The sequence below is a fragment of the Dysidea avara genome, chromosome 10, assembly GCF_963678975.1.
Source record: "Dysidea avara chromosome 10, odDysAvar1.4, whole genome shotgun sequence".
Lineage (NCBI taxonomy): Eukaryota > Metazoa > Porifera > Demospongiae > Dictyoceratida > Dysideidae > Dysidea > Dysidea avara.
In genome coordinates this window covers 7,045,601-7,068,971 of record NC_089281.1, presented here as the reverse complement: position 1 = coordinate 7,068,971, position 23,371 = coordinate 7,045,601, and the positions used below count along the sequence as shown (strand labels likewise).

The window sequence follows — 23,371 nt, the reverse complement described above, 5'->3', positions numbered from 1 at the left end:
GTGCTCATATATTCATCCAATTATGTATATACACACCATGCAAAGCTATTTATATTTCGTATTTACTTCAAAAAGTGGTTGACCAATAAATCAGTAAATAAGTGAGTGCTCTATTATGGTGACTGTTCTATTAGAGTGTTTCGATCTTTTCCATGACTGATTGCGATTTAACAGCATGATGTAAGTATACTCTACTGACATTATATCACAATGCTTGCATGATAAAATAAAATAATAAAATGATGCTTTAGGCATCTATCATTCCCAAAACATGCTAGCATAATCGGCCAGTGCCTATCAGCGACTTGGATACAATTATATATTTTTAATTAATGCTGAAAAAGTGGTCAGGCTATGCCGGACCGCTTCCTCCGGCCCTGCGCTACAAGATGACCCCCTGTATTCACAGACTTTAAGCTTTCTCACAGGTCCCTAGTGGGATAACATTCACAAAATAAAAACCACTCAGGTTCAAATTTAATGGAGACACTTCACTGACAATAATATAACTAGAGAATTGACCACACTGCATCTTAGCATGGGTATGCCCCCAGCCCTTTCCATGGTTCCATTCCTGCATGTGGATGATCAATAAATGTATGTACATAACAAAGACCAACAGTATCTGATTGTATGTCATGTCACAAATGGTTTGGATTTGCTCCAAAAATAATATTCGATAATTCTACTCTCCTAGCATTTAGAAGGTTTGTCAATAGTTTTTCATTATTGCAATGTTCTCAGTAGTATCATGCCAGCAATCAGTAATACATGATGATATTGTTCATCACAAACATTACACATCCGATTCATCATAATAATATTTATGCACCTATCAATATCATGCCTCACCTCCCACCCCCGGGTAGGGTGGGGCAATGCAGAGGATCATGCCAGAGTCTAGTGTCAAATTCCCCAGTAGCTACTGGGGCTAAGAAGCTCAGTTGTCAAAGCCCCACTACATACGTACCCACCTTGAAAGAGGCCGGGTTCTATAAGGGATTTGATTAACGTATTAAAATATTGTTGGTTCAGCAAACTGCCACCGTTAAAAGCGCTAGGGATAGGGCAGGATGTAGATGTCAAATCCCCCAGTAGGTGACAATCAGTAGTGTTTTTGCAGTTACCTGGTCAGAGGCAAAGCTAAGATTTCACAAGGGGTAGCATTCAATGAATCATAATAGCTGCTAGCTAACCACATAGATATATAGCTGTGTCTTGTATCCTGCGGCGCTCTGCATGTCACCCGTACTCTTAATTCGCACTTATTAGTATTGGTGCACTTTAATTAGCAACTAAACTGGTACGCACTATTGGGAACTTCAGATCTCGCTCAGTTGTTTGCTACCGGAACTTGCATATTTGTAATACGTTGTCTAGAGTTAGATCAAGACTTGCTTCAATTATTCGGTTTGGGTCTCTGCCACCTGCAGTGTTGTGTGTATTATATTCAGCATTTGTGATGCCACTTTTTGATTACTGTGATGTTATCTGGACTCCATCTACGGCAAAACAGACTTGTATGATTGAAAGGATTCATTCCAAATTTATGCATAGGCTGCCGTCATCTTTCAGTTCCAAGTTTCAATTTACATTGACTGAACGTCGCCGTTTTCATACGGCTATTCAGATTTTTAAATCTTTACATCGAATTTCTCCTCCTTATTTACATGATATATTTCAGTTTTCGAAGGATGTTACTGGTCATCTTAGTCGTAATGTTAAACGTTTATTTGTTCCTAGAGTGTTTACCAACTATGGCAAACGAACTTTTTTCTACCGAGGAACTGTTTTATGGAACAACCTTAAGTCCACTGTTACTGGGGCTGCCACTTTGTCGTCATTTCGTAATTATTATCTTAATTCTTAATTCCTGTGTAATTTTGTCTATGTATCCTTAGTTGTGTATGTATGTTTGTTTGTTTTTTTTTTGTATATTATTAGTTATTGTATGTGTCTATTGTATGTTTGTTCAGGGCTCCACTGAAAATCAGTTTTACTGAGTGGACTCCCTGCTTAAAAATTACAATTACAATATACCGGACGTGTTTCGCCACTCTTCAAGTTTGCGTATTTCAACAGGTAAATAGGTAGCTAATGAAACGTTTTGCATTGTGTGCGAACTTCTGGCATCATGTGGATAACTATGCAAATTTGCACATTTTGGTGTATAGTGTCCATGCACTAAGCATATATGCCTTGTAATACATTATAATTTGTATGATTTCTGTGAATGCATGTAGAGTTTACAAAATATGTAGGTTTATCTATATATAATTTCTATACTTGCCTTATGCAAACAATGTAACATAATAAATAAATTTACAGATCATGCAACGTATTATATGAGAGAATGACTACTATAGAACTAAAGAGAGTCACCAGTCATACTACCTGTCCTATATGCTTACAACTATACAAGAATCCCAAAGCCTTACCATGTCAACATTGTTACTGTGAAGAATGTCTGTTCAAGTTAGAGAAAGACAAAAAGATCACATGCCCTCGATGTAGAAAGGTTGCAGATGTCCCAGAAGAAGGAGTGAAAAATTTGAAGACCAACTTCTTCATCAATCATCTTGTAGATGATTGTATTCTAAAGAGAAAAATTAAAGGAGAGGAAGAAGTTTATTGTGAATCTTGTGTTGAAGATGATCCAGTGGTGACATTCTGTCCTGACTGTGTGTGGTTCATGTGTCAACCATGTGATGACCAACACAGACGTAGCAGAAACACTCGTCAACATGTCATCATACCACTAAATGAATTACGCTCCAAATTGCAAGTCATTGAAGTCAAGCCAAAAAAAACAGCTTGCTATATGCAAGAAACATACCATAGAAATGAAGTTTTATTGTGAGACATGTGAAGAGCTAATTTGTCTTTACTGTACTACTAAAGCTCATTCTACACATTTTCATGATGCAGTCAAGGAGGTAGCTGCCAAACACAGAGAACAACTAAAAAAGACCACTGCTCAACTGAATGACATAATTACAAAATTGTCACAGGCTCATGATAACATCACTGACACAATGGAGAGAGTGTTACAACAACATAAAACTGTTGACAGAGATATTGATCAATTCTTTGACAATGTGATACAGAAGGTCCAGGGGCAACGTAAGCAACTGAAGAATGAGCTCCACAACAAAGTGAGTAATAAAGTAAAGCTACTGACATCACAACTAGAAAAAGTGCAGAATGTCCAGGCTCATGTGATGAATGTGAATGAATTGGCTGGTAAAGTGGAAGAGAGCTGTGATGATGAGATATCAATTTTATCGGGAGTGAGACTATTAGTGTACTGTGTCTCTGAAGTGAATGACAATTATAATAAACTTCAAACTGATCCTGTAGAATCGTATGTCTATTGTTTTGCACCATTTTCCCCATTTCCACAACTTGGGTATATCTTTAATCCAATCCCTCCACAAAGTGAAATCAGTGATATTCCACATGTACTGTTACCAGGTCAAATGGTTCAATTCACTATCACCACTAAAGAGGTCAAAGGTTCTCCTCTCACTAGCGGAGGAAATGTGGTCAAGGTACAGTTGGATAGTGGGAGGGGTAACATCCAATCTGTGACAGTGAAGGACAACAATAATGGAAGATACACAGGATCCTTCAACATTGAACTGATAGGACATTATCAACTATCTGTGACTATCGGAGGGCAGAACATTCAGGGAAGCCCCTTTTCATTGACTGCTTCAAGAGACTACTCCACATTGAGCAGATCCAAGAAAGTCATCAATGATAATGGTAAAATGGGTAAACCCAGGAGTGTGACTTTCAGTAGTGACCATCACTGGGCAGTATCTGACAGTACCAATCACTGTGTTTACATATTTAATGAACAAGATGAACTGGTGATGAAATTTGGCAGTCGTGGTGATGGTGCTGGGCAGTTTAATGAACCATGTGGAGTATCATTTGATGATGATAATTTCTTGTATGTGGTGGATGGACTTAATCACAGGGTACAGAAATTTAATTGTAGTGGTCATTATCTACTTCAGTTTGGAAGGAAGGGATCAAGTGACAAGGAACTGAACTTACCCGTTGGCATCACAGTCCATCACAACAAGGTGTACATTGCTGACTGTGGCAATCACCGTATTTCAGTATATCAAACAGATGGTATCTACTGCTTCTCATTTGGGTCATATGGTAGCGGACCTGGTCAGTTCCAATTCCCATGGGATGTTGCTGTTACTTTCGACGATACTTTATTAGTAGCTAACACTTATGGTCACTGCATCCAGTCATTTAAACTTGATGGTACCTTCATCCACAAGTTTGGCATTGAGGCTAGTGGCAAGGGTCAATTGAACTTACCATCATCTCTAACTGTTGATTGTAACGGGTTTGTATTAGTGACAGACTGTTATGACCATCAAGTGTTGATATTTGACAAACACTATAGCCACATTCACACCTTTGGTTCCAAGGGAAGTGGTAACAATCGGTTTAATCAACCCCGTAACATAGCTATTGCTCCTAATGGAAATGTCTATATCAGTGACCATCTTAATAAGAGGATAACCATGTATTAGTGCTGTGAAGTGTATCATTACCAATATTACTGAAATTATATATACACGTGTATGTACAATCATTAAAAATTATAATGGAAATTGCTGCGCAATAAAAGTATACATGATACCTCTGTTATCCCATGATAGAATAAGCATTTATAAATTCATCTACATGTGGAACAGAATACTATATGCATGTATACCAGCTGCATGCATTAAAATTTGACAGTTATTGAATCACTAGGAATTCTAAGAGACTCGGTAAACATATAGATAATGTACAGTGGTATCATGGGTAACTGTGCATGGTATCACCAGTAATATGTTGCATCATACATTGATATAGCAGTATTTCATGACTAGCACTGGTGGCTATCACATTTGTATCAGATTGATGATGACCACCTTCTTTCAGCATAATAAGGGAATCAAACTGCTTACCTCATGATCATCACACTGTTGGTGATTATGCATTCAATGGGGTTAGGGCCACAGATTAAAAGAGAAAATTGACCCGCACTTTTGTTTGCAGGTAGTCTAGCTGAATTGTTCATTAGTTTAGTTAGAGATACATTTGTACCTACTAGGCTAACAGCTTGTGTACAGGAACAGAGTATATACAGTAAAAACAAAGTGGTAAATGTCACCACTAATCTAATGTCTGCCACAATAATCATGTGACGTTCACTACAGGAAAGTAGTGAAGATCACAACTTTAGTGAATACTGTGGCAGATATTAGTAGCAAAATTCAATACTAATTTTTAACTTTTGGAACCATCTAACCAAAGAAGCTGTAACAGCTAGCTTATTTGTGACACTTTCTATCAGAATGTTAAGCTAGCTAGCAACCACACGTTGCTAGTTTCAAGATAAATGACTTTAGCCACATAGTTTAAGCCACCAATAGTAGTGAACATGTCAGCATATAAACTTTTCACTTCATTTTACTACTTCAGAGTATTTGCTGGCTAGCTGTCTGCAGCATGTCAGTTGAGTTTTTCAAAGAGATTGAGTTTGAGGAACATGAGTGCAGCAACAATGGGGTGAAGGGTGGCGGTGCCAGAATGAGGCTTTGAAATGGATGGTGATGTTTGAAAGGCTATGTGCTGGCTCTTTAATGGCTAAACTTTAGAAAAACTAATGCAGAAATGTTTGACCAACCTTATCAAAGCCACCCACCACTTCCTGTCAATCCAGGTTCTTATCAAGGCTAAAAGTTGTCATTCACACTAATCAGAAGAGACAGTTCTCAAATTAGTTTGAGGAATGCTGAGATTTAACAAACAACCTACCAATATTTGGTAGCAATGCCATCATGCATGCATGGGTAACGGCGTTATCATAGCCAGCACTGGTGATGACATGTATACTGATGATGATGACCACCTTTTTTCAACATGAAGTGAATCAAACTGCATATACTCCTGATCATCATGATGGTTATTACATTCAATGGAGGTGGAGCTACAGATAACTAACTGTCAATTGACAGTTCCAACTGGTTAACAGCAAACGTGGTCCCTGTATAAGAAAGACAACCGCAACTGTGCTAACAATTATCGACCAATATCTCTTACCTCTATGTGTTGCAAGATAATGGAACATATTATTTTTCACTCAATTATGAACCACCTAGACCAAAACAATATCCTCAGTAATTACCAGTATGGCTTTAGGCCACAGTACTCATGTCAATCTCAACTTGTAATGCCGACAGAAGAAATTCTTGAAGTTATAGATCATGTTTTACTAGACTTTTCTAAAGCCTTTGACTCAGTTCCACATAAACGTTTAATACAGCCGGAAACTATCACAATATACAAAGTAATCTTCATCACTGGATCAAAGCCAGGCTAACACAACATAAACAAAGAGTAATTTGAATAATGAAACATCCAACCAGTTAAGTCAGGTGTTCCTCAAGGCACCGTCCTTGGGTCATTAATGTTTTTACTCTACATCAATGACATGGTTAAAGATATCAACTCTTCAATTCGCCTCTTCGCAGATGACTGTATGATCTACAGAATAATATATTCAAAAGAAGATAGTAACATTTTACAACAAGATCTGAATAAAATCTTCCACAGACCTAAATGAAACTTAATGTTGAAAAATGTGTTTTCCTACAATGTTCTAGAAATAAATCGTCTATAATAACCACTTATAGCATATACACTGGCTAAAGAACCAGTATCCATATTATAGGAGTCACATTCCATCAATCAATGTCTTGCATATAAAGCTACTAAGAATCTCAACTAATATCACATTCATAACTTAGATTCAGATTTGTTGAATTAACCCTTTTTTAACTTTCTGAGGATTTTAATCCTCCTGGATATAATCAACTGTATTGTTGTCTTTCCAGTACTAAATCATAGTCATAATCGAAAAAGGAAATTGCCAATGTAAACTTGAGTCCTGGTAGCCGGGTAGCTCCGGAGTACCCAGTTAATGATCTATCTTTTTCATTTTCCCCTGGGGTATCCAGTACCCCTTGCCATACTAGATGTTTAAGTGCTCTACCGACTACTGTGAGGATAAACAATAAATCAAATCTAGCCAATCAGTGTTTTTTTGCAGCAATGTCTCGTCCACGTGGGCGGCTGGGAACTAGACTAATTTTTGACGCTCCTTCTTTCTTCGACCCTGGTACCTTCTTGTTCAGCTGTTGATGCATTGTCCGAAATTTCCGATCGTGCAGGTAATGTTCCTTGTGCATTTTGTTGTGTCATGGGTACATAGAATATACTATATATCTATAGTTGTGTACAATGTTTGAGATCCACACACAACAATCACTATAAATAAAATTGAAGCCATCCAGAAGAGAGCTGCCAGATTCTGTCTAAATAATTTTTCGAGATACTCCAGTGTTACTAATATGCTGACTACACTAGATTTACCTATTACACTACAGAGAAGAGCCAGAGCCGGCTAAACTCATAATGATGTATAAGATTATTAATGATCGCATTGACATACCTAAAGATTTCTTTATCCCTTGTGACCCTCGATTAAGGAATGGATATTTTCAACAACTAATGACAAACTTTGATTCATATAAATATTCCTTTTCCCCCTCAGTAATTAAGCTTTGGAACCCACTCCCTCCCCCCCTACGTAGTTAATTCTCCCTCCTTAGATCAGTTTTGTAATAACTTAAGTAATTATATCTGTGCGTTATAATCTTGTGTGATTTCTACACAGTAAAACAAATAAATAAATAAATAAATGTACATGTAAAGTGTGGATGCCATCATGGGTATAAGTTACTGGGATGTACTCTTGTGTTTTACTGAAACTGAAATACAGTTTGACCACTGGGGTATTGCCACTTGCCGTGAGATGGGTCAGCTTGCTGCGAACTTTTTGGAGGGATATACATGATCTGACTGCTAGCGCTTGACTTGTAGTCTCACGTGGCCAGACCGCTTTTTTTTGTGTATTGTGTGGAGAAAAAAAGATCTGGTGCAACTCCAATAGCTGCTTACTTCTGAGCTGTCCCCAGACTCTGGGGGTGCTAATTGAATAACATTGGCTGCAAAGGAGGTGCCAATGACATTAGTAAACCAATGATGACATGGGAATATTTGTACACTCCTGGTCTGGTTATGAGTCTTGTTACACGATGAGGATGAACTTTCAAGATGCTATAAAAGAGACATCGGAGCAAATTAAGATTCATTTAAAGGATAAACAGATGGAAGCCATCTCGAGTTTACTTAATGACGTCATTGGCGCCTCCTTTGCGACCAATGTTGTTCAATTAGCATCTCCAGTGTCTGGGGATGGTTCAGAAGTAAACAGCTATTGGAGTTGCACCAGACCCTTTTTCCCCACCCAATACACAGAAAAAAGCGGTCTGACCATGCGAAACTACTTGACTTGATGGTCAGTTGAATGGTCAGTGTGTCATGATGGTTGAACAGCACACAGATGACCTCCAACTTAGACTTTACACTGGTGCCGATCAAGACTGAAGCAGTGATTAGCTGAAAAAAAAAAAAAACCACTGATTCCATATCCCATTAATTCAACTAAATAAAAGTAACACTACTTGATATAGGTTTCTTGTACATTTTGATAACAGAGTTTAATAAGGACAGATGGAAGTACTGTAAGTTATTATCTCATACCAAAAATACTGTTAGATGTTACCAGTGTTGGGACAGTTACTTTTTAAATGTAACTTGTTACATATTACATATCATTTACAGCTGAACTATTTAGTTACAGTTACATATTACCCATATAATAAAGTAATTATAATAATATTACATATTATATTACTTTGTGTCCACAGCCTTAAACTGTCACGTGTGAAACTACCACTTTATCACGTGACATGATTGCGTTGTTGGACAATGTGCAAATCTTGGTTATAAGCAAGAAGCTGGTGAATAAGCTTCATTCAGTAGACTTCGTTACTTCGTAGTGGCTAGGCATTACTCAATCGAGATTAGTAACTTTGTTACTTAAAGTAATAATATTACATAATATTAGACTTGTTATAGTAACTTCATTACTTAGGTAATGGGTTACATTTGCAAATAAATAACTTGAGTTATATTACCTGTTTTTACAGCATATTTTGCTATATTACTTTGTTACCACAAAAGTAATAATTATTATTTACTTATGTAACGCGTTACCCTCAACACTGAATGTTACATGTCTTAACATTCCTGTAGTTACATGCATTCCATAGTGTGATCAAATGGACACCCAGGGGCATAATAGGTACACACAACAAGAAACCAAATCCAAGAGCGCCCTACTAGAAATAAGTACACTGCTACTAAACAACAGAATTATTTATTATGCCAGATACTCTAATTTTCAGTGCATTGCTCTTATTATTAGTATAATATCTTCTAATAATTAGCATACCATTCCTTAAATCAAGAAAAGTGTGCTTGCCTCAGGGAAACATAAAATCAACTAATTTTAAGAGTACAATACTCTGATTTCACGAGCACCAGTTTTTGCTGTGAATAGGCACTGTACTTTACTAGTCTCGTCAGTGCCTAGACCACTTCTTTTCTTTTTGTATGGGGCCTCCACCCCCACTCCACCCCCACACAAAAGGAAACACAGTCTGGGCACAAGACTAGTACTTTATTACAATCTGTGATTGCATGTGGTCAAGATCAATTTTCAGTTTTGACCGTTGGCTTTTGTAAAAGTTGTTTTTGTCTACTGATCCGGTTCAGTTTATTTTCAACCACTACTTACTCGAGCAGCTTTTGATCATGCTGGGAAAACAGCTTGTCCATCACGTAAATTTGGCCTTGTTTGTTTGACTTTTCACTTTGACCAGCGACCACAGTTATTGAAGTAACACCCCCTTTGGTTGTGGCTAAATAAAAATGTATGCTTGTGTAATAATGTTCTTAAGTATGAGGGAAGCTGTGAAGGTTATACAAACATAGAGTAAGCCTCCAATGTTCAACCACTATTGAATCGGACACAACCCACAAAGAAAATTCCTGCTCTTGCTATGCCCTTGGAGAGGTCTAGGCCATAGACTCTTACATGCAAATTTTCAGACCTGCAGCTTTCTCCGTCTGGCTGCAGGAGCTGCAAAAGTGACCTGTCTGAATGTTCAGAATTATCAGCCCAAAAAATTATTATTGGTCGAGTGGCACTGCTTGTAATGCTTGAATCTGATCAAGAAAGAGCACCTTTTATACTCTCCAAACACTTATATACAGATATTCGGCTTAGGCTGTTAATTACAAAGCTCCATGGTCACCTCTGTTTAATTTGGCCACATGTGAAGCTCATGCACATCAAATAGTTACCTATATTGAATGCAAAGCGAACATTGAGAGCATCAGCTACCATTCAATAGTAATTAGACACATGCATGATGACCACACCTAGTCTGGCATAGCCAGACCCTTGTGAACGAAGGTTTGGTCTGTATCAATAATTGTTTTATCTACTGAGGTGTAGAATATAGCAGTTCATGATTACTCGGGATATAACAAAATGCTGTATAGCCTAAATATTTCGAGGGGCAAATATTTCAATGTTGCAAAAAATATAATTTTCGCGGATTTGCAAACACTCCTAAAATGTATTAGACTATATGGAGGTCTAAATATTTCAAGGCTAAAACTTTCCCCAAAACTGTGAAATCAGCAAAAGTTTTTTCCCTCGAAATATTTAGGCTATATGGTATATGCACTTGTGCCCTGTGGGCACTCGTGCATATATTTTTGTCATATCCCTCATAACCGTGCTATAACTATGAAATATATACTGTATCATGATTCTGTGACACATGACGAAATGAGACTACCTTAGGCTGTAATATATGAACACTTAATCTATGTTTTCAAACTTGAATGTACAGCACTTATAATTTGTAATTGTTTGGGATTAATCAGCTTTGCTGTCTGCCCTCCCCCCCCCCCCCCCCCCCCAAATAAAAATAAACAAAATAAAATTATGGTGACAGGATCTGCTGACCTGGCATTCTGAAGTATTTCAAACTTGTGTCATCTAGTAGCTTTCCTGATCCAACTGGTCCGCTAAGCAAGAAGGAGCCACCTAAGGCGATTAAAATGGCCAACGTTAAATGAGAAACCATCTGGTGGAAGATCTCCATACTTGATTCTTACTCCACCAACACAACTGTTTGAAGTGGGTAAGCGGGCATTGGAACATGGCGTTACATCGTCTATGCAATATTATGCTCGTAAATACCCAAAGTATAGGCTAACGGAAACCTCCGTAAGAAGGTGGAAGAATCAGTACCACTCTACATTCAAAAAGCCCAAACAATCGTCAAATAAAGCTACTGAAGATGCATCTGACACTGCTGAAGACCTCGATGACACTGCTGAAGGCAGTACCAAGCAAATTCAAGAATTGCCATGAATGAAGACTGCTGTTAATTGGAGCAGAGCTGGATGCCTAGGTGCAAGAGTACATTAAGCAAACTAGGAAAAGTGGATTAGCCGTAAAGACTTCTGTAGTCATAGTTGCTGCATCTGGGATCATCATGAGCCATGATGCAAACCAACTTGCTGAGAATGGTGGAGGAATCAAATTAAGAGATGCATGGGCAAAGAATTTGCTCAAACATATGGGATATGTCAAGCGTAAGGCTTGCAGTGCAGCCAAGATTGATGTTGAAGATTTCGACAAAGTGAAGGAGAAGTTCTTGTTTGAGAAAAAGAACATCGTTGCAATGGATGAAATTCCTCATGAACTCATGACCAGATGTTATGTTCCTGCAACACCATGGATTGTGGAGGAGTAGTAGGCAAGGATGACAAAAGGCAGCAAAAAGTGTCAATTTGGCAGTAGCATGTGATGGCTTCCCTTCGTATTGGAAATCGTCATAATTTTTCATAGTGGCTACTTTGATTGCAGAGGTGCTTTTTGAACAGTTCTTGATTCATACTGCTGTGTAACAGGTTGAACATACATAGCTGACAACGAAGCGTAATGGATACTTCACTTTTCAGATGATAATTGATATAACTGGGGCACACGGCACCATTTCTTTCTTTTGATGCCGGCGGTATGCGTGGGTTTACCAGTCATGATAATTGTTTACGCAGAAAAGTTACCAAACAAGTACACAAAAAAATGTGGAATTTTCAACTAGAGTAGGGACCATAGCACATCGATAAAAAAGTACTGAGACAAGCTGGAGTAGTGATGATATTAAATCACAGTAAAATAATAAGAAGTGTTATATCCCTACTACTTGTTATATTAGAACTTTTCAAGAAATGAATATCATTTCAAAATATTGATTGATAAGAGAATCCACACAAAACAGCCAAGCTGTGAAAAATGGTGAGGCCTTAAAAATCCTGGGTGAAAACTATTGTGAAATCAAAGGTGGTGGGCAAGAAATGGCTGCAAAGATGTTAATGCTGATAAATTTTAACAAGGCACACAGCCATTATTAAATTTTTTTAGCATCAACATCATTGCAGCCATTTCTTGGCCGCCATCTTTGATTTCACAACTTCTTTCACCCAGGCTTTTAAGGTTGCACCATTTTTTTCACAGCTTGGCTGTTTTTTTGTGTGTGGATTTCACTTCTTTTTGCACTTTATAAGGTTCCAAAACCAGCCTATGGCTGACTTTGAGGTTTGGTTTTACTCACATTTCTTTTCTACGCAGACACAATGATGATTATTGAAGGCAGACTTATAAATGTATTACATTGCATGAATATATTTGATAATATTATTGTAATACTCTAATAGAGTGCTCATTTTTTTTGAGGACTTCTAACAGAACATACATAGAATATTCTAGAACAATCTAGTACTTCTATTGGTATAGATTGGTAGATCTATGAAATAACAAATGTTTAATTATAGGAAGTGGCTATATTTACCAGCCCGTAACGTAGGATTTTTTTTGCTATCGGGGTTAATCTAGGGGGGAGGGGGGTAGGGGGCACAGGCCGCCCCTGGGTTAGCTATTCCCCCCCAGGTTTATACCTAAAGCCTTGAGAAATGGAAAGGTTTAATTGATCCCAAGGTTGTCTAATCCAATGGTCAATATTCAATGGCATCACAGTAAAATTTCACCAAAATTGAGTATATTTACACCTAAATTTTCAAAATTTTCCTGGGGGAGCATGCCCCCAGACCCCCCAAGAATCCGAAGCGACTTACTTCGCCTCCTCTAGGTTAATATTCTGGGTTGAGCCCTGGCTATATTTACAGCATTCCTAAGTGTGCATGTGCAAGCATCTCGTGACTTAGTCAGTCACGGTGTGCCTGTTGTTTATAAAAGCCATTAGGTACAGTATGTTACAATTATAACTTAGAAAAATTAGAAAAATATGACACCAAAAGGTACAAAATATGAAAATAAAAACTTGTCACAATGGGTACTCAAACCACAGACCTCCAGCCTGAAGAGCAGCATTCCTAACCACTGTACCACTGGTACTAGCTGCCAGCTTTTCTTATTTTTGCCATATTTAAATGTCACAAATGTAAATCACTACATAGCACTATAAAACTAACCCATACCCTATGGAGAAGAAACCAAAGCTGAACCCGACCCTAACCCTAATCTTATGCTTGCCTGTTAAGCATAATGGTGACTTTCACTATCTGTATGAAGGTAAGTTTTTGGGTAAGTTTGAGGCGAGCTAAGGTTGGAGCGAGCAAAGCAAGCATCCTGGCAAAGCCAGGCCAACCCTAGCTTAATTGCCTCGAACTCACCCAAAAACTTACCTTCATACAGCTAGTGTGTTTGATACTTGAGTTATGGGTGAGAGTAAGAGCAAAATTACGTGAAATTACAATAAAAACGAAATGGTAACATACTGTATGTAATGGCTAGTCTGTAAAAATAAAAAAATAATCCTACGTTATGGGCCCATAAATATAGCCACTTCATTAATTATAAGCAGATTTAAACTAGAAATTTCGTTTATAAAACAGAAATTAAGTGAGGTGATCAGCCAAGATAGCAGTGGTTCAGGATGCAGGTGTTAGGTATGTATGGAGGTCCCTGGTTCGAACTCTGGTAAGTTTTTTTTACACTATTTTTACACCATGGTGACTGCTCTATTAGAGTATCTCGATCCTGTGATTTTACACTTGTTAGATTTATAACTTCGTCATTGTAAATCTATTGCTATTCAAACTATCAAAAGGCACTGCTACGATGATCAGCCTATCTACACACCAGTTTTCAAGTTATTCCTATAGTTGGTTTACCCTGTAGCCGTGACAGAAGTTTGATATTTTTTTACATGAATAAATGCTCATAACTCCTTGAATATTTCAGCAAACTTGGTAGGCGAATCCACTATTACACGCTCTTCATCAGTGCCAAAGATCAAGGCAATTAAGGTACATGTTTATGTTTTATAGCAATTTTTGCAAAGTGTGCGAAAAGAAATCAAAGCCCCTGTATATGTAGCCCCTGTACAGCATTAGAAGAAAAAATGAAGAAATTAAAATGAAACTTTGAACGCCCATATCTCGCAAATGGCTGTTGTGAATTTAATCAAATTTGCTGTGTGGCCTGGCCTACCCTATCTGGCAGACAGCTATATGCAAAAATGGTGTGCTTTGGAGAAGGGGCCATGGAGCTATGGTTGTTTTCTTTCTTCCTGTCAATATACTCACGGTGTGGTGTGCCGGCTTTCTTGGCTGCACGACACACTACCATGTGTCTTGGTGTCATCATTACAAATAATCTACTTAAGTGATCATGAATGTCATTACTAATAGTCACAATGATGACTTGTAACCTTTTGTGTCAATAAGAAGGAAATGGAGACATCTTTTTTTCACTAAAACAATAGACTAAGTGTGCCCTCATAGCCTCTTGCTTTAACTTCAATTTGCTTGGGTTGAAATGCAATGGCAAACACACCACAGTCAGTGGCAGTGGTGCCCTTCTGCTTTTGAGACTATAGTGATCTCTTCGCCGTGCTGGAAAAGATTTGAAATAAGGTATTCAGTTTCTTTGTCGCAGTGATTAAAATTAATGTTGAATCATATGCTTCAACTTCACCACTATAATACCAAAATGTTGAACCCACTATCCAATGGTGGCTGGTCTTACAATAAATGATCTGAACCTTGTTTTGAACCAATGCTCCTGTAAGGTTGGCTTTCTTTTCTTGATATCATATGCATGCCAACCCATTTATCTTTGGAAATTGTGATTTTTAAGAGTTGCTGTGCAAAGCTAATTTCCATATCACATAGCTCTGCTCCCATAATTATGTTTTCAAAATCAAACAGCTTTGCTCTCTTTTTTCATGGAAGATTCAACATCTGACACATCAATCACCTCTTCAAATTCTTCGCTCTCAAGAACAGTTGCTGCTGGCAAATTGAGCTTCATTTCAGTTGTAGGTGGAGTTGCAGCAGGTATCCATGATGGCTGAGTGAGTATAGTGACATGAACAGATGAACTGGATATAATCAATTTCTTGATTTTCCCAGCTTCATTCTGATAGGAAATATCAATTTTCCAGGAATTTCAAGCCTACTCTGTGGCAAATCTGAAAAATATCTTCGGTTATCCCCAACTATAAAATGAATAGTTCCTCCTCTTCTAATAAAGAGTGAACAAATAGCCGAAATTCTCCTAGGGATGTGACTAACTACTTTTAAGTCCCCGCCGATTGTTTTCTTGGCAGCTACAGCATAGGGATAACAGCTGTTGCCTAATTCTTGGTTGTAGACTAGCTCTTCACCAACAACTGGGCTATTCCATATCATCTGATATTCATGGTATCTCTGAAGCATGGAATTGAATGATAAATTGATTGTCATGTTATCTAAAACTAACTATACAGTCCAGTTCAGTGATTCCGATGGTTCCGTGCTGTATGGATTGAACCACAAGTAGCTACAAGCCAAAACGAATGCTTAAGGACGTATACGATTAATTTACAGAGGTTGATACTTGAAGATGGCAGGTCCAGCTTGGGGTCAGCTGGGTCCGGCAGAGGGATCAGTCACTCATCGTGTCCATGTGTTATGGGCACGAGAGCATAATCACAAGAAATTAGTTGTGCATGTGTAAATGCAAAGTAACTTTGTAGTTACTTGTGCTGGGTCATCGCTATTCACCAAAGTTTTTTTCACTAATTTTTATTTATGGCTCAGCAATTCACCAAAGTTATTTTCGCCAATTCCAAGTTTTGTGCTGCCAAAGTTTCATACTATATGGTATTTCCAAGTATGGTACAGAAGCTGCAGTCATTGTGGAGAAACCTTATCAATTTTGAAAATGCTTCAATCTGATTGGTACTGCATCTATTCTTGCAGTTCGCACAATTGCTAGTATTGATACAGACCAGACTAGACCACACCTTGATTTTTGCCCAAATGGCTAAATTGTATTTACAGTAGCAGCCTAGCTACTGCACCACCTGGCATACATATACACAATCCAAATCTACTTAAATGGGGTTTTGACTATCCTCTCTCTTAAAATCGTCAACAATTTTTCTCGAAAATGTCCAGGACATTAGCCAGATTGAAACACTCTAATAGAACAGTTATCTATTATACAATTGAAACAGTTAGAAGGTCTGAGGGCCATGCCCAGGTATATTCACTTCAATAAGACAGTTAATATGTGAATTTTGTTGATTACAATGCTTAAATGTTATTTAAATGCTGATAAAATGTGATAATATATTTGCTGATTGTTACATTAGAGTTAATGACTGTTCTATTAGAGTATTTCAGTCTGGTTAATGTCTAGGAAAATTTGATATTTTTTAAGAGAAGGTAGTCAAAACCTCAATTTGGATTGTGTATATGTGTGCCAGGTGCAGTGGCTAGGCTGCTACTGTCAAATAAGCATAAATGCAATGTAACTATGGGCAAAAGTCAAGGTGCGGTCATTGTACATGTATCTATTTACTATTGAATGGAGCTGATGCTCTCAATGTTCATTGCATTTGATATAGGTGACTATTTGATGTGCATGAACCTCATGTGTGGCTGAGTTTAAGCATGACAGAGGTAGCTTTGGAGCTTTGTAATTCATAGCTAATAAGGACTAAGCCAAATATCTGTATATATTTGGAGAGTATAAGAGTTGCTCTTTCATATCAAGCACAGAAAGACTTCAAGCACTACAAGCACTACAAGCAGTGCCACTCAACCGATATTTTTTGTCTGATAATTGAGAACATTCGGACAGGTCGCTTTTGCAGTTCCTGCAGTCAGACAAAGAAAGCTGCAGGTCTGAAATTTTGCATGCAAGAGTCTATGATCTAGACCTCTCCAAGGGCACAGCAAGAGCAGGAATTTCCTTTGTGAGTTTAAAGAAAAATTGTGTCCAATTTCAAACATTGGTGGCTTACTCTAGTAGGGGCTGGCAGCTATCAAGCCATGCATGTATATGGAATGCATATGGAGAAGTGTACAGTTAAAGGTGCATGACATGGGATTTACTCTTTTATTGTTTATTATTGGATCGCATCATTGGAGTCATTAATAACCAGGTGGTTAAACACCATAATTATTGTGAATGCTGTGAAGAATCTAGTATTGAATAATGTGCACAAGCATATGCACTCCAATGTGTCTGTAAAAACTTCAGCAGGAATGCCACGTGTGGTAAAGATTGACTTAATGATATTATTTGTAGAGGTAGTCATCAATCTAGCAATTTCGATGTGTCTGGAGTAATAGTCTATAGCAAGTAGCAATCTGGTTTGTTTCCATTTGAATAAATCTGCTCTCACTTTCTGCTAACGATACTGTGGTAGCTTTGTAACAAGTAGAGATTCTGCTGGTTGAAATCTGTGCTAGGCACATGTTGGGTAATTTGTTACATATTCTTCAAGCTTCTGGTTAATGCCTGCATGGCCACCACACTGATGTTCTAGGGGAAGGTACAAATACTAGACTGGATCACTGGACTACTGAAATGGACTACTGGGCTTGGTTTTTGATTGGATTTTTCAACACTTTTGTTACTGAGGCACATTGGTTGTTACACTTTCTTCAGTTTTAGTCAAAACTACTTGACTGTGACATTAGCTATGGTATTGGCGATGTATTGGTTTCCTTATTGAAATTTCATGTTATTTTTGAGAAATCCTTCCTTGGTCTTCTCTACCAAATCATTCTATTTTGCAGATAAAGAATCATGCACATATATAATGATACTAAGCCAATGTGTACATAAGCAAAGTAGTGGTAGTTGTAACACGGGCATGAGGGCATACATATCAGACAAAATCCCGAATGCTCCTTGTTACAGCTAATATGTAACACTTCCCCTCCGTATCAAACTGATAGCCTGCACAGGGTAATCAATCATCCAAGCCAATACAAATGCAACCACTGGATATGTAATATATATGCATGCCTAAAGTTTTGATTATGGGTCAGCAGCTAGTACTTTCTAGTTACGTTCGGTTTATGTGATCATAATTGCTATAGATTGTGAAATATCAACTCATCATAATGTTATTATTACTGTATTGCTTAACAATGATGCAGTGCATGGCTGCTGAAGGAGTTTTGGGTGTCAAAATACTCATCATTTGCAATCTCAAAGCATTGAAAATCAAATTTTCTGAGGGGGCATTCCCCAGATCCCCTTAGCTTGACATGCTTACGCATGTTGCTTCTTTGCACATGCATTGTCATACAATGTCAAATCATGTCAGATCAACTTAGACTTTGATCTGACATCAGATCAACGAAGACTAGTTATAATCTGCTCTATGTGTGTGGAAGTACATTCCAGTGAGGTAGTTGCTCAATCTCTCACATGCCCAGCTTACTGTTAATACTTCCTTTTCAATCTAAGCATAGCTGGGGTTAAAGCTGTGGAAATAATTATAAGCAACTGGTCAACACTCACCTGTTTGTTGTTTCTGGGTAACAACTGCCCCAAGTCCTTATGAAGAAATGTTTGTTGAAACTGTTGTGGCAAGTTGAAGATTTTTTAAGTAGAGGAGCTTACGTCTTGTTTGATCAACTTAAATGATTGTTGTTGTTGTTGTTCTCCCTAATACCAGTCATTCTTGTTACTTAGTATAGCTCATGAATTGGCTTAGCCTTGTTTGCCAGCTGTGGACAAAATACCCATAAAATGTCTAACTCCTGAAATGTCTGTGGGAACTGGCATCTCTCTGACTGCTTGTGCTTTTGTGGGGTGTGGTCACTACTATCTGACTTAAAATTTAATTGATGGTTGTGAGAATTGGCATTTTTGGACATTTAAGGTGACATTGGCTTCTCTGAGTTTATTTAAAAACTTTCTGAATCTCTGTTTGTTCTTGCCATAAATTAGTACGTATGTCATCCACAAGGCACACAACTCCCTCTTCACCTGAGAGTATTTTCTTCTGAAAGTACTCAAGAACCGAGGTGATTCCAAAAGCAGCTGAAGTGATATCTACCAATTAAAGGACGTAATGAATGTGGTCAGTAGTGAGGAGCTCTTGTCTAGTTTTACTTGCTAGAATCCTGAGTTGGCATCAAGCTTGGAAAATAGTTTCGCATCACGAAGTTGAGCAAGTGTCTCCTGTACAGAAGGTAACATGTGGCATTCACGACAGACAGCTTTATTGAGTTTTGTTAAATCTACACAAATTTGTACAGTCCCATTTGGTTTGGGCACAACAACCATACCTGAGCACCATTCAGTAGTTTCTTGAACTTTTCTAATCACTTTCCATTATCTATTTTAAACTCAAGAGGGCTATCGTTGAGTGATAGTTGAATGGTCCATGGTTCTGATTGATCGGTGTCACAGATTTCTATGAGGAAAGTGTCTTCTTAACCCTCCATTTCAACTTCAAACATTGTTTTGTATTTACTACTGCAGACTGTTTGAAAATGGTCTTTTTTTGGTGCATTTCTTTTTTGTGGCATCTTTTGCAGGACACTGGTTCTTTGGAATGCGGAGGAGATTTGCCATATCTGCTGCATGACTTGCTGGAGTCTCTAAATAGTTAATTTTTGGGTGCAGTGCGTCCTCTGCTAATGGTTGCAGCTGCAATTGAATTAACAGCATCTGATTGGTTAATTGTGTTGGATGTGGTGCTGAAGTTTGACAGCTTTACTTTGCCTGATGCTAGTGATGGTTTTTTCCAAACTTAAGTCTGGATCCATCTGCAGTCTTTCAGATAGCTTTCAATCTCGAATACCATTCTATTGTGAATTAGTTGGTTGTGGAGAGCTCTATTGTTGTAAAATTTAACTAAAGTATGTAAGTCGGTAATAAAACTGTCAACTGGTTCATCGAGCTGCTGTATTCTTTGATTGAACTTGGCTCTAACCCATTTGTTTACGAAGTAAGCTTCAAAGTTTCTGCTGTATTTCTTGGCGTCATCCTCTGATAAATGACATGAATGTAGGATTTCATCTGCTTTATTGCTCGTTGCATAAACTAAAGCACTGACTTGGCTCTCTTCACCTTTGCTAGCAAGGCCTGATGCTTGAAGTGACAGATCCATCTTGGCCATTCGTCCAGTTTTTGGAAAGTGAATGTCTCTGGTGGGGACCACTGAAACATTGCCATAGCTGTTGCTGCATCACCATTAGCTTCTGATGCCATGTCGGATGCACAGAGGGTTCACATAGTTTGTTTTATGATAGAGTTAAAATAAATTATTGTGCACACATTTATAGTTGTCATACAATATTATGACATGTCTACTTGCTACATGATATTACAACTAGGCATGTGTGTATGCAAAAGTACACACTACTACACTATCATGATCGTCAACAGATTACTAAGGACCTGTGTACAAATGAGAGATATGTTAGAAAGAATCCCTGGGAGTGTGCTCACTTGGCTCATAACATGGTCAGATAGGCAGTGTTGGGCAAGTTACTTTGTAAAAGTAACTAGTTACATATTACATATTACTTGCAACTGAACTATTTAGTTACAGTTACATATTACCCATAAAATAAAGTAACTGTAATAATATTACATATTATATTACTTTGTGTCCACAGCCTTAAGCTGTCACGTGTGAAACTACCACCTTATCACGTGACATGATTGCGTTGTTGGACAATATGCAAACCTTGCGAAGCTGGTGGATAAGCTTCATTCAGTAGGCCTCGTTACTTCGTTGTGGCTAGGTGTTACTCAGAGGATAGCTAACGAGACTAGTAACTTCGTTACTTGTAGTAATGATATTACGTAATATTAGACTCGTTACAGTAACTATATTACTTATGTAACGCGTTACATTTGTAAGTTAAGTAACTTGCGTTATATTACCTGTTTTTATAGTGTATTTCGTTATATTACTTTGTTACCACAAAAGTAATAATATTACATAACGCGTTACTTATGTAACGCGTTACTCCCAACACTGCAGATAGGTACCAATTATATAAGGCCTAATTCCAGTTTATCACCACATGCCCGCACCACTTTCCACCCTGCCACATTATTGCTATAATTAATCATGTGTGCAAGTGTGTCAACGTTGGAACAGGCTAGCCATCATTTAGAGCTAAGAAAACATTTCTTTCTGCTCTAGAGAGGTGGTAAAGTGTAAGCAAGAGTACATAATAATAGAAGAGGGAGGAGAGTGTCTAACTCTCAATACAAACACACTGTACTCAAACCTTCCTACTTCAATCCATAAAACTTCTAGTAATAAATCAATACCTTTAAGTGAACAGAAGACTGTTGATATTTCCTAAATGAAGCAGTAGAAGTGCTACAACCTCCTTCATACAGCAAGCCATTTGTCACCTTTGGTGGTTATAGTTGATTGCGCAAGGTCTGAGTGCAGTGAGTTTGGTGAATCCACTGAAGTTAGACACTTTCCTCCCTACTCTATTATTATGTACTCTTGGTGTAAGCATAGGCTTTTAGAAGGCCTTTGCTAATCATTATAGTGACAGATAGCCTGTGGTTGCTGTGCTGATGAAAAAATGATAATTTAATTTGTTGTCTGTCTGTCTGTCCATGATCGAGCTGCACTGTAACTCTCCAACATTTGTACCAATCAACCTGGAACTTGTTGCTTATTTATCCTACCAGCCTGGCATTTGCAACTTTATTTTTTGAATTTCTTGCATGTTCTGTTTGAGTGGAAAAATTGCCATTATTGTACATTCTGTGTGCAAGATTTTCAGACACAGTTACTTTGCAGTTGGTAAGATATCCACGCACTGCTGTGGTAAACAGATAATCAGTGTTAAAGGGCACACCTGAAAACATGGAGATCTCTTTTTCTGGCTGTTGCTTCAGTATAAAACTATTAATCATTTTCAACCAAACATTAATTACCTCCACAACAATTTCAAAGTACACAAGTTATACTATAATACATATCTTGTAAGTGCAGTAGCACACTATTAGTGTGGTTTCATTGTCTGTAGAAAACAATACAATGTGTAGAAATAGTTTTTGGTGAAAAAAGACACTTGAAAGAGTACACTTGCATTTCATAATTGTCCCATAGCACGTAAACTGACCTGAGAAATCAGGACACCTTGATCATCAGGACACTTGGTTAGTCCCAAGATGTCCTTAATATACAGGTCTCACTGTACTGGTGAAATTAGTTTGAATAGGTAACCATAATCTACCATGCAGTTATAGTCGAGTCTAGTAAATAATGACAGGTTGACATTAATACTACACACCCAATACACAATGGCTGCCATAGAACTGAAAAGAGTCACTGATCATGCCACATGTCCTGTGTGCTTACAACTATACAAATGTCCCAAAATGTTGCCATGTCAGCACTCTTACTGTCAACAATGTCTCAAAAAGTTAGAGAAATATAAAAAGATCACATGCCCAGAATGTAGCAGATGTCCCAGCCAAAGGAGTGAAAGATTTCCCTACCAATTTTACACTCACTCATCTAATTGATGACTTCTTCCTAAGACGACAAGACAGAGGTAAAGTGAACTGTGAGGTTTGTGTAGATCAAGAAAGACCCAGTAACCTCATTCTGTGTTACTTGTTCCTTGTTAATGTGCCAGACATGTCAGACCTTCCACAAACGCAGCAGGGACACACACCAACATGTCATTGTCTACCTAATCAACCTAAAGCTGCCCAACCTGCCCAACCACTGCTCCATATTGAATGACATGATCACTAAATTGTCACAGGCTCATGACAACATCACTGACACAAAGGAGAGAGTGTTACAACAGCATAAAACTGTTGACCAAGGCATTGATCAGTTCTTTGACAGTAGGTAGAGCAGCAATGTCAACAACTGAAACAAGAGCTCCACAAAGAAGTGAGTGGGAAAGTAAAGCTGCTGACAACACAACTAGAAGAGTTGGAGAGTGTCCAGGCTCATGTGATGAGTGTGAATGAGTTGGCTAGTAA

General features: G+C 38.0%; 1 protein-coding gene and 1 pseudogene across 2 annotated transcripts in view; both read left to right on the top strand.

Annotated features, from left to right (window-relative positions):
* The first annotated feature begins 1,288 nt into the window (after positions 1 to 1,288).
* Positions 1,289 to 4,600, top strand: LOC136236708 (tripartite motif-containing protein 2-like; annotated as a pseudogene).
* Positions 4,601 to 7,224: 2,624 nt separating this feature from the next.
* The window catches only part of LOC136268274 (tripartite motif-containing protein 2-like), a 58,506-nt gene continuing 42,359 nt past the window's right edge, over positions 7,225 to 23,371 (top strand). Inside the window, exon 1 of one of the 2 annotated variants that reach the window (XM_066063562.1) lies at positions 7,225 to 7,253. The gene's annotated coding sequence lies outside the window, so the exon portion shown is untranslated. The remainder of the gene's footprint in view (positions 7,254 to 23,371) is intronic. The other variant, XR_010706965.1, reaches the window with a different exon arrangement.